Source organism: Rhipicephalus sanguineus, chromosome 11, assembly GCF_013339695.2.
Source record: "Rhipicephalus sanguineus isolate Rsan-2018 chromosome 11, BIME_Rsan_1.4, whole genome shotgun sequence".
NCBI lineage: Eukaryota > Metazoa > Arthropoda > Arachnida > Ixodida > Ixodidae > Rhipicephalus > Rhipicephalus sanguineus.
In genome coordinates, this window is record NC_051186.1 from 30,508,711 (window position 1) to 30,521,878 (window position 13,168).

Genomic DNA, 13,168 nt, shown 5'->3' on the forward strand with positions numbered 1-13,168 from the left:
GTGGTCCTGCTTGTATCGTTCAGTTATGAGGCCTGTCCGCTGGTGGCACGTGAATCTGATTCGGTGGTGGTGCGAGGTTTCGGTGTTATGCGGTCGAACGGAAGGCGTCCTTCTGTGTGTGTGTGTATGATACGACTCTGTTCGAGTTTCAAATTTAAAGCGTATCGGATATTTTGTTGCTTTCCCTCCTACTGGTCGGATAGGCCAAGAGTGCGATGAAACTAGAAAATCAACTTTGCGATGTTCACACAATCCAAAGGAAACATTATGGTTAAATTAAATAAGCAAGAAAGGTAGCAATATGTTATGTACCTATCAACAAAATCGCCTTAAAGAATACACAATTTTTCAGTGGAGGAGAAAATTCCCACGGCGTTCGAGGATGCTGCTAAAGAAGGTACGTCAGGGAAGAACAAAAAAAGTCCAACGGAGCTACGTATCCTCCCCTCTGGGACCTCTCCGTGCGCCTTTCGCGCGACGAAAGACGGCCGCTTCTTTTACTCTCAGCTTGAGCCGCGATTGTCCGCAGCCCGAACACGCTTTCACTCGCACATAGAACATATGACGCGCGGGACGGTGCTATCGATTTTGACTTTATATGGAACGTCACGACGGCGCCGACGCCTGCGGCGATGGCTTGGAGTGAACACGCTTGAAGTGTTCATATAATTACTATCGCAATAACTATAGAAATGCCTGGTTTTCTATTTGTCACGAAAATGGCAGCTTCTCCAGCCATCTCGGCACTGGCCTAATTTTCTTATCGATACCCTCTCCCGCGCGCGGTCGTCACCATCTCCCGGCGCGCTATTGGCTGCACCGACTTCGGCGCCGCTTTTGCTGTTGTCGGACGACGCCTAGGAAACACCGTCACGCGCCCTTAGCAACGGTTTCGGATTCTCTGGAGGTGATGCTGCTCGACGCGCTGATTTCCTATTTCTCGCTTTTTTTTTACAGCACTTGTTTACTGTTTACGTATCGCGCTGTTTCTTTTTGCTTTGCTGGCTTGTTTGTCTGCACGCCTGTAGATTTTTGCTGTCATCTTTCATGCTTTCTCATATTTCAGTGGTTCCCTGCTTTTATTGTTAGCTTTGTTCTTCCTTCCTTTGTTCCTCAACCTCGAATTATTCTCGTGCAGATCCGCAGGTCTCGGGATCGAATCCCGGCCGCGGCAGCCGTATTTTCGATGGTGGCGAAAATGCTTGAGGCGCGCGTGTACTTAGATTCAGATGCACGTTAAAAAACACCAGATGGTCAAAATTTGCGGAGCCCTCGACTATACGGCGTCTCTCATAATCAAATCGTAGTTTTGGGAAGTTAAACCCGACAATTATTATTATATTCTCGTGCGCATGTTCCGACACCAGGAACCGACCGAGAGTTTTAGGAAGAAAAATCAGCTCTCTCAGTGTACCGCTTCGATTGGTGTGTAGTTCGTCGCGCCATTGCTGCTCTCGATATCATATTTTGTTACGCTTCATTTCTGAAGCAGCAGCTTGCACACCTTCGTCGCACTACGCGCACGAACAGCATTAAGGTGAAGGAGAGTAGCTAGAGACCACATCAGCAGTTCTATGTTACCCGATATTCCATGTATGTAATATGGGACAAGGAATTTGGATAAATGCGAAGAATGATGTGATCACTAAAGTGACAATTCGTTAAGCTCTTCTTTGATACATGCTCAGCTTCGTCATGACGTTCCTCTTTTGCCGTTTTTACTGCATTAAAAAAAGAGCTTCTCCTTTTTCACCTTATGTTATTTAGTACTTCCACCCTGTTCGGGCGTCGTACATGGACAGTCAGACGCTCCTTGGCATAACATTTCTAACCAGGGATTCGTCTAAGGTTTTTCTTTTTTTGTTAACATCTATCTGTTGAGGAGAAAGATTTTGCCATCTCGTAAACTTGCTCTTGAGGCTGATCGAGCGTATGTGTCTTTCGTTCTGGCATGCTGTGAAAGAGGAGGCGGCCAACATAAAGTTATTCTGAAGTTCCCGCCAGACGCTCTCTCGACTCCCGGCCGCAGCTGCAGCATTTTAGTGAGGGCACAGTGCAAGAAGTTCGCGTTCCTGGCTTTGGGTGCCCGTTAAGGAACAGCATGCGGTCGAACTTACTTCGCAGCCCCGTGGTCTATATACAGCGCATCTGAAATTTCAGGCGCTGCTTTCGTTTGTCGCTCTCTCGGGGCGAAACTTTTTGCGTAGAAATAGAACCCGAGCTCGTTTCTGTACCGTGTCTTTTTTAATCATAGTTTAATGTATTGGTGACCTTGTCAGATATTAACGTTCACCAACTAGTCCTAGTTTCCCTTCTGCTGCGATTCGTAATGCAGCAAGAGGTGGCCGTTGAGGTCGATGTAGGAGAGCTCTGTCAATTGCATCTTTTTTTTTTCTTCGTGACATTAACTTCGGTGGAGACAGTTTCTATGTAGGTATGCAGCATGCGTAGAAATTCGTGTGTGCACCTGCATAGGTACACATATCTTCCACACTATTTCCTCCTTAATGTCCAACTTGAAACACCTCACCAAAGTCATCTCATTCTAATCAAAACCAAGGATGCAACTGAAAGCAGCGCCAAAATGTCGTCTGTACAGTGTGCGTGCTCCTGTGTATGTACGGACGCGCGCTGCCCCCTTCCCCCCTTCCCGCATTTTCTTATCGTACTCGTCTCAAAATATCTTGTTTCTGATCGCACTTGTCTCAAGATGTCTTGTCTCAAATTTCGACGGTTTCGACAGTGATTCAACTCGCCTAAGCTTCTTTCTTTCTTTCTTTCTTTCTTTCTTTCTTTCTTTCTTTCTTTCTTTCTTTCTTTCTTTCTTTCTTCTTTCTTTCTTTCTTTCTTCTTCTTTCTATTTCTTTCTTTCTCCTTTCTTTCTTTCTTTATTTCTTTCTTCTTTCTTCTTTCTTCCTTTCTTTCTTTCTTTATTTCTTTCTTTCTTTCTTTCTTTCTTTCTTTCTTCTTTCTTTCTTTCTTCCTTTCTTTCTTCTTCTTTATTTCTTTCTTTCTTTCTTTCTTTCTTCTTTCTTCCTTTCTTTCTTTCTTTCTTTCTCCTTTCTTCTTTATTTCTTTATTTCTTCCTTTCTTTCTTTCTTTCTTTATTCTTTATTTCTTTCTTTCTTCTTCTTTCTTTCTTCTTCTTCCTTTCTTTATTTCTTTCTTTCTTTCTTTCTTTCTTTCTTTCTTTCTTTCTTTCTTTCTTTCTTTCTTTCTCCATGCAAGCTGTACATTGGCGTAAGTTAACAGCACGAATGAGCAGAACCCACAAAAAATACAGCAAGCTAACACAACTGCCGAACGGAGTGAATACAAGTATAGCTGTGGTGCGTGCCCCGATGCTGTTCGCGAATGCGCGTGCTTTCGTGGTATGCGGTGAAGCGAAGCTAGGTGTACATTTACCGCGTCCCCGGCATGTGTCGGGCTTGTTTACAATGCACCCTTTTCGGTATGCGTGGTTTCCCTTTCAGAAACTGCGGGCTCGCTGAAAGAAAAAAAGAGAGAAAGAAACATCCGCCTACACTGCAATTTTTAGTCGTTCTTTTTTTTTTTCATTTTTATGCAGCGTCAGTCCTCTCAGTCAGGCTGTCGAATTATTTGTTGGTTATCGGCAGCATGGTTGTGTTGAACTATCTTGTGTTGTTCCTTCAGGAGGGCCCGGTCTCTTTGCTAATTTTATTTATTTATGTATTTACGTCAGGAAGCAAATAAATAACATGCTCCGTTTAAGCTTGGTGGAATCCTTTTGGGGTTGTGGCCACATGAACACAAGTGCATAAAAAGATATGGAATTCAGACGTGTTTCCTTTCATTTGCCTTTGAAACCATGCACGTATCTGCGTTTCGAGAACGCGTGCCATGTTCAGCTTTGACACGACACGCCCTTCGGCTGCTCTCCCTGCGATCATTAATTCACCTATCGCATAGCGACAATATCTTCGTATACATAAACCACACGTACTACATCCCCATTTTTTCCCCACTAAAGTCGAACAAGCGACGCCTCCGAAGGGGCAACTTGTTTCGGTCCGAAAATGTGAAAGGAAGCAGAGCGAAAACATGTCGTGTTTGTTAAATAACTACACTTCTTTTTCCTTTATTTATAGATGTTTGCAGTCTGTGCTTTCGCTATTCTGAGTGCGTGCGAGAAATATGCATGTGCATTTCTCGCCGCACTTGTATTGATCGTGTTTGCGTTGTCCGGGTCTTCGGTGAACTTTGTGCTCTTACGTGAAGACACCCCGTTTTAGGTTCGGTTGGCCCCAACGTATTTCGCTTTGCCTTTCTGTCATTCCGTTTTTCTAGGACGCGGTGCTTGACTCTTTCACAGAACGTGTCGGCGGTCCATATAGATAGGCCTATTACACGGGCCGGTCGCTCGGATCTTCCCCCACAAAGATGGCGTCGTGTCTGTAAACAACACCGCGCTCACGCCTCCTCAAAACTGGTTGCAGCTGACTCTTCGGGGACGAACGATTCCTTGCCTCCTTTTGTTGTTTTCACTTTCCCCGGCATTTATTTTTAGCTCTTCTTTCTTTCACACATTCGATTGGCATTTCTCGTGTTCCTTTTGTCGTCTCCTATGAGTAGCACCAAAGCAGACGGTCGCATACTTGCATACGCTTGTGGATCGTTTTCCTTCTGGTTTGTGTGTTTCTTTATTTGTTTGTTTGTTTGTCTTCTGCGTCATCTAACCACCAACACACGCACGCGGGAACAGAACAGCACATCCGACGGCTGCGTGAAAAGCTCACCAGTGCCACATAAATGTGATACGAATGGCGGCGTTGTACGGGGACGTCCCTCGTCCAGGGAACAATGTCAGCCGTGCACGGCGGTGCGATGGTAATTCGCCGTGGTACTTGTCCCCGCGTATCGAATACGGCGCGTATTGTGCGTGACAAGCGAAGCCCTGTAGAGTGGCTCTCCGGCAGGTCGCTTCTTTTCATCGTAGAGGACAACCGTTGCTGGTGACGTGCGTTTCGCGGTCCTCTTGTACGTTCCCTGAGTGTGCGAGTCTCTTGTTCGATACTGCTGTCCGATCGTGTTCACTTCGGTGTTTGTGCACTTGGCAGCAGTTGCCTGCCCTCTCTTTTTCTTACTTTCACCGAAGAGCTAAGTGATTCGCTGTCGTTTGTCCAATAATATTTCCTTGCAATTCGCGCAATGAGATCGCAGTGCCGCGGCATGCTGTTGCTACATGGCTGGAGTACGCCGATTATTGGCTCATAATATGGTCATATAGGAACTGAGAAATAAAATTGGTTAGCTCATTATGCGCGGCTTATTAATTGCAACTGTGATTCACAACGATGGTAATTATTGCCCTGTATATTGAACCTGAGTTACTATGACCGCTTCCGACTAAGCGACATAAATGAAAGAATTTGTGAACATTAATTAGTGAACGTTGGACGTCGATATACTGTACACGGTGAAATAGCCACACCGGGTGGCTTTCGCCTTCAATGCTACGTCATAGGAGAGTGCATACTGGGAGTTCTTCTGCCAGCTTTTTACAGCGCAGTGATTTTCACATGGCTTTTCTGTATTTTTTGTTAGTTTGTTTTCTCTGCATTCAGATAGTTGGCTAGAACAAACTTCGGTGAGCACGTAAGGTGTCACGCGTCTAAACTCGAGGGCGCGGGTTCGATTCCCGGCCACGGCGGCCGCATTTCTCTGAGTGGCGAAATGCAAAGAACATTCCTTTGCTTGGATATGGGTACACGTTAAATATCTCCACTTAGTAAAAATTAATCCGCAGTCCCTCACTACGGCGTGCCTCGTAATCATGTAGGGGTTTTGGAACGTAAAACTACAGCGATTATTATTATTATTATTCTTACTATCACAACAAAGTTCATTCATCTGCGAACCTTGTGTACTTACTTGGTCAGCATTTTAATGCGTTTCACTATGACGTTTCGGCACAGTTGATCACCAACGACCGTCCACAATATTACGGCCCGCGAACATCAGTACTGTTCGGCACCCATTGCTTTTCCACACCTCGCAGTGGCCGTTCGCGAGCTGAAACACGCGGGGTAAATTTCGTTACCCTCGTTAGCATCAATTGGTCAGACGCGTGAGTAAGCTGAGCGCGGCGGGAACGACGAGCGTGGCGCCGGGGAGAAGGGGGCTTCTCTGTGAAGCACTGACCACTGCCGTCTTCTTCATGGAGCAACCGAGCCAAGTGGCGAAGCACAACGCAAAGGGGCTGCTCTGGTCAGCGCGTTGCTGGGAGGAGGACCGCGCGGGCCGGTGGGTGATAATGGGGAGACGGGAGGTGTTCGCATCTCTATGGAGAATGGGGGAAGTGTGAAAAGCGAGGTGTGTGTGCGGAGTATTTCGAGTGAGCGCTGTACCGTAATGGAAGGTTCGAGCAGCGAAACGCGTGGATAGTGCTAACAATGAGGGTGGCGGGTAGGGAATAAGGTTAATCAAAACGGTGGACGGCCGACGGGCAGGTTTTTTCTTCCAGGTCAGGTTGGAGCAGGCTTGGGGGAAGAAGGTTGAGAGTTCGTCGCCCAGCGCTGTAAATTTGGAGTGCCCCCGTCTCGCTCTGGTCAACGGGACCCCTGGGATACTCGCCGGCTTGTCCGGTCGGGCAGCATCCGCCTGGTGGTCGGGTAGGGGGGTCAGTCGGGTCATCTATGTCCCCCTCCCCCTCTTTTTTGTTTTGTTTCGGTGTGTGCTACTCTCTTCGTCATCGTAAAGGTGATCCTGGCTGTGTGTGTGTGTGTGTGTGTGTGTGTGTGTGTGTGTGTGTGTGTGTGTGTGTGTGTGTGTGTGTGTGTGTGTGTGTGTGTGTGGTGTGTGTGTGTGTGTGTGTGTGTGTGTGTGTGTGTGTGTGTGTGTGTGTGTGTGTGTGTGTGTGTGTGTGTGTGTGTGTGGTGTGTGTGTGTGTGTGTGTGTGTGTGTGTGTGTGTGTGTGTGTGTGTGTGTGTGTGTGTGTGTGTGTGTGTGTGTGTGTGTTTCCTCAGTGGCTGGTATAATCCTCGGATTGGCCGGTCAGTGGTAGAAAAATGACCCCCGAAAATACCGTAGCCCATTCTCTGACACGCTGATGGCTGGCAGGCGTCCATTATCTGCGAAGTTATTACCGGTTCTATATTTATTGGTCCCCGTTGAGCGTTCTGCCTTTGCCAGTTGAACCTATCACGTTGATAGTTCTTATTTTATTTTTAACTACGTGGTAATATTTATTGTTCTTAGCTTCGACGTCATGCCATTATTAGTGCCACGTTTTTTTATATATATTTTTTTTTAATTTAACGTTGCGCCGCTGAATTAGGAGCAGTATAGCAGTTAATACAATATCATGTAACATTTTATTCCTACTCGGCGCTTCAAGCCATCGCTATCAATTCCTCGGTCATGTACATACATTACGACGCATTCGGGGATCGTCATTTATATTTCCGTGACCGCGCATTCTTATGAATGAAATGTTGTAGACTTGTGACTATTTTCAAATCTTCTCTCTTTTATTTTCCGTCCTTACGGGCCAGATCTACCAGCGCGAGCAAGAGCTCTGAAAGCTTTAATACGTTTTTTAGCGGACAGTGACACTGTATGTGAATAGCGACACCTATTTTTATTTTTATGTTTTATGTACAGTTATTTCTGGACATATTTCTTCGTTTATTCACTTACGCTTATGTGTTTTCGTGTGTACACTCAACAGCAAAAGTTTGCGGCACGCGAAATGTTCGCTGAAGCCACATTCTCGTTTTTTCTGGGAACATAGCTTCCAAATAAATGTTCCAGCCCGTAGTTGGTATTGCAACCTTTACGGTCACCAGCTTGATTAGAAGCATTATGTACAAATTCGCATTGTAGAGCCAACGTCCCCTAAACTTTTGCTGTTGGGTGTACAGCTTGTTCACTTGTTCACAATTACTGTGAACACTCTGCAAGTGTCTCACACTTTCAAACGCTTGTGATTTAAAGATTACGTGCGTTCTCTAACTGTACATGTTATGTTCATTGTACGAAGTTTTTTTTTTATCGAGCCTTTTAGGTGGTCCGTTCATTTAAGCACGTCGATGCAAAGTGTTTGTCACTGTGTATGTGCGTTTGGCAGTCAAACATTGTGGAAACGTTGGCGACGGAAGTTGGCACTCATTTCGAGATTAGAGAATTTCGGTTTGTCCGCACACTTCTTAGCGTTTCTATTTTTATGGGTTACCTGAGAAATATGCGTGGTTGGCAACGCTGGTAGCGACACGTGATTATGCAGAACCTAAGCACAGGCACACAAAGCTAGTATTGCAGTGACTTGCACGCTTTACTTGACTACTGATGTAAAGCAGCATTGCCAGTTAGATAATCAAGTCACAGTACTTTCATTATTTTGTTTTGACGAGGTGACCGACGCGACGGAAAATTTTTGCATATGTAGGCATTGTAGTTTGATAAAACGCCACAAGATGTCGCTACCAGCTCAGCCACCGTAGAGTTACTGTATATATGGTACCTTTAGGTAGCAGAGTTGCGCATAGGTCTGGCTAGCAACCACAGCTATGCGGTGAAGTCGCACTCCGTTTTTGCAGGCGACATGCCTACCGTGTCGCCGATTAACATGTCTGGCGTGTCGAAGACCGGCGATAAACATTGGCTGTCGGTGACCAGTGCTAATTCAGTTCGCTGCAGCGGCGGCGTCGAGGAATATAAGAAAGGGTCCCTAGCGTCAGCTTCTCCGCAATGCGTGTTTGCTAGCGGCGTTTGGAAGACAGGTGCTCAACTCTGGTACCTAAAGGTAGCCTATACAGTAACTCTATGCCACCGCCGTCAACGCTCCGGTAACTCGTAAAAACATAAACGGCAAAAAGTCTATGGCCAAACTAAAATTATCTACTGTTATACGTCAATAAACAAACAAACAAACAAACAAGTAAATAAATAAATAAATAAATAAATAAACTTTCGCAGCGAAAATCGAAACCTTACTATGACTTCAGCCTGAAATAATCGCAATTTCGATGACATTTTGAGGTTTTCTCTGGAATAACACTCGACTGCCTACATATCGTGTACTGCGCTCCCTTATGCAACAATGTCGCCTTGTGCTCCTCTGATCGCTTCTTCTTTCTATTCTCGCAGGTGAGTTGCTTTCGGCACACGGTCAGTTACGCGACGCCATGTCGGTGCTGTGCCTTCGGGGCGCCAGGCCAAGTCGGTCCGCGGCGTCCTGCGCTGCTCCGCTGCTGGGAGTCGCGAGTTCGCGCTGTCGTGTCGCTCTAGACGTGGATTGTGTGTGCGCGCGTGCTGTGTTTCGATGAGACGCTCTTCGCTCAACGGGCAGTTTCGGCAGCCAGTGCCAGGTGAGTACGGAGGAGTGAACACGCGTTTTGGTTGGTGGGCCGATGCGCGAACATGGCCAACGAGGGGACTCGCCACTCTCCACCGTGGCGAACAGTGTCACACCACAGGTGATGATCCTGGTAGACCAAGCGCAATCGTAGCTGCAGTTGTGGCTGCAAATAAGAGAGACAGCGAAAGACGTGAGTAAAAAGAAGTGCAGCCAGCTCCTTGAAAGAAGAAATCCATCTCTCACTTGTAGAATACCATAGAAACCATGCTCACTTTTCATTGATCCCACATCCATCGTGTCTGACTGCCATAATATTATGCTATATACACATCATTTACGCTACTATATAGCGCGTGATTTTAGGCCTCTGTACAGCTATAATACATCCTGTCATCGCAGTCATTCGTCACAGCTAACACCACATAAAAAGACGGGACGCTCTTTGGCCAACCCTGTACCTTGCGTCACAAAGACCCACTAATCATCAATCAGCTCCGTGAAAACCGTGGAAACAGCGAGGCTGATGTCAGGCTATTGCCTTTCCATGCTTTTTTTTCTAGTCTATTTAAGTATTTCTAGTTTTTCAAGTCTTTTCTACGTATTTCAGTGTTGTATAATTGCCCCTTATTTGACACGCTATGTTAAGCTATGGGGCGATGATATGCTCATTCCACCCGGTCACTCGCTCAAAACGCGCATACGGCTGGGCTGAAACGCAAGCAGCGTTGCAAGCGGTGCTGCTGTGCATGGCATGCCCGCCTCGACAAGGAAGTTTGGCGAGGCGTTGTTGCAGTACACCCTCTCCCCATCCGAGCGTGCGTACAACGACGCCCCTCTAAGAACAGCTACGTTATTGGCAACAGTGAGGTTAATCTCTCTAAGCCCGGTTGGCTACCGAGCGCTGGGAAAAGCGTAGTGATCTAAATTTCAGGAGTGTTTTTTGCATTATAGTCGGACATTGACAGTGTCATAATGACTTTGTGGCAGTTGTAGTTGTCTCAATACTTGCACATGGCGTACGATTGCGGGAAGGAACACTTATGAAGCAAGTATGTTTGTTTGTTCGTTCGATAAAAACAAAGTGATATTTTTCCGGATGACGTTTCATAGCGAGAGGCTGCTTTTCTGCCGCATAACTTAATTTTTTTGCTTTATCCAAACCATGCTGGGACGATATTCCATGTTTACGTAGTGCAGACTCCGCACTACGACCTTCGCAGGTGACTTTCGCACGAAGTTGGAAACGGCACACTGACAGCATTACCACACTGACATGGTTCATATTGTCGACTACAGCTGAATTTGTTTGTTTGTTTGTTTGTTTGTTTGTTTGTTTGTTTGTTTGTTCGTTTGTTTGTTTGTTTGTTTGTAGCCTATGCATATTGGCACATACCCACTCAGGGGGATTGGCCAAGAAGACGTATTGTGGCCTATTAATGATAATTATATTAATGAAAGATGGATCGTTTCTTCGTCGTTTGCAGCTTCTTCTTCGTTGAAAGGTTACCATCACTGCGCTAAATCCGCAGTGTTCCGTTAATATGAAATGAACCGTGGATTCTGAGTATTTCCCTCCTAGTTATTGCACCCGCGACGTTTTCCATTCCCGCGTCATTTCTCTGCCTACGCGAAAAGAAGGCACTGTATGCATAGATGGTGGTTGGGAAGGTCGGACACGTCGAATGATTTCCTCCCCGATTTCAAAAACGTTGCGGTGGCCTACCCTAGAAATAAAAAATCAAGGAAACAAGTCACCGTGTCGGTATTAAAACAAAACCGCGGGCGTAGAATTTGGCCGGAAACGGACGAGAGATGTAATAGGAGGCGACGAAAAGTAGTGGTGTGCCGAGAGGTGACGGCTGGGACCCCGGCAAATAATATGAAACATGAGCCGCGCCTGCACGGGAGGTTGAAAGGATAAGAAAAAAAAAAGGACTACGCGAAGGAGAGACAAAAAGACAACTTTAAAAGCCGGCCATGGGCGATGCGGTGAGCGTGGAGGCATAAAAAGGCCGCAGGCGCCTCGGGGAGCTCTTTCGCCGGTCACTCCGTGATGTGTGTGTGTGTGTGTGTGTGGAAGGGAGGGAGAAGGGGGGGGGGGGGTTCGGGCGTTGGGTCCGGCAGCGGGGGGTGGCCGTCGCAGCCGGAAAATGAAGTTGTACTGGCGGGGGCACCGCGTCGCTGGTCGCCTGTAGCCCACACGGTGCGTATAAACCCTAGATGGTTCGCCACGCGTAGCAGGGAGAAAACCAAGCTCTGCGTGATGCTCAGCACTCCCACCTCTTTTTTCTTTTTCTTTTTTTTTTTGCACCTTTCGTGACTTTCTCTGCACGTGGTACGCTTTCTGCGGCTCGTTCCGAAATCTCTTTCGCTGTTTTATTTCATGATTCGTCGCATCAATCCGATGAAAAAAAAAATCTAAATATAGATAGAAGAAAAACGAAAGCTAGCGAGATCTCGGTGTCCGTTTGTTTTATGACGGCCTGCGGACGGGACAGCGTCTACAATGACGCTGAAGATTTTTGAAAATAAGGTAGCAGGAGGGGAGGGGCGGTTTCAGCGGACACCGGAGTACCCAAAATGAAGCTTCACTCGTGGAAACAAAAAGTAAACCTCGGTTGCACGGAGGGGCCGGGGTGGAGCTTTGCCAGTCGCCCCCGTAAGAAGAAAAAATAGCACTTTGTGAAAAATTTGAGGAGGGCGTCGCGCAGATTTTTTTTTTTTTACCCTTAGTTTATTCCCGCAGATTCGAACCACCACTACCACACTTTTTTCATTGTGATATCGTGTTTCAATACACGCATATATTCTTTCCTAGCAGCTTATCTATCATTTTCGTTCCTACGCTGTTTCGGGAGTGCGAAATCTTTTCGAAGCGTTGCTTTATTATGACGCACGCGGCCGCGCGAAGACAGGTGTTTTCTCTAGCGATTACTCTCATTTTTCACGAGAGCGCCGAGTATTCTTGCACACAGCATTCACATTGTCTTTTTTTTGTTGTTGTTGTTGACTCCCATACTGGCCTTTCTTTAAAAGCCGCCTTACTTCGTCAGTGTGTATGAGTAGGGCGTACAGTGGCGGTGTGCGAAGGGTTTAATAAAGCGTTAAATGTGCAAACATAGAATGGAGTTGGGCGCTGCATTGCGAACTTGATACAAGGGGGCCAGGAACCAAGGTAAATTGCGGTAGCCGCGGAGGCGAGAGCGTTCTCTCTTTTCTAATCCCTCGGCCGTATCCACTAAATATTCCTAGCCGTGCTCCTTCAAATCAGCGTAAACAGTATCGCGAATTCCCGCACGTATGCGCGATTGAGTAATGGATTGGTGCTGCCTTCTCTTGAGCGCCCACAGATAAGTCTGTCGCCTTGGTCCACTCCCAGCACTGTGCGGCTTTTCTGTTCATTTTAATGGTCGGCGTTGTCATTCTCGCTCAACTTGTTTCCGTGTTTTCGCGCGCTGTTCCGCATCCCCTTATCACGAGCGGCAGTAATTAAGGCGAATAAAAACTTACGTGACAGTAGAGATAATTGACAGAGGCAAACTATCGCGAAAACAGTGTATTCTCTCGTAAAGATTTAAACGAAATGTGTCACATGACACCACTAGCTTGCAACTTCGCGTCGTTAGTATCACCGGCTGGAGACCGTTAAACTGCCCTCGACTGTGCAGTTAGTATTCAGAATTGTATATTGTTGCGCTCGTGTGTTTTATGTTATGTCTAATTATTTGTCTTTTTTTGTGTTTTCCTCTGTATGTCAAGCCGTACAGAACATCTGACTTTGCTCGTGTACATGTGAACTTATCTTACTGACCTGAACTCGTGCTTGAACTTGTGCATATTTGTGACTCA

The 13,168-nt window shown here is 46.4% G+C and overlaps 1 protein-coding gene across 3 annotated transcripts in view; it reads left to right on the forward strand.

Annotated features, from left to right (window-relative positions):
- Positions 1–13,168, forward strand: part of LOC119373214 (protein trachealess) — a 380,134-nt gene that overhangs the window by 280,928 nt on the left and 86,038 nt on the right. The window lies entirely within an intron of this gene.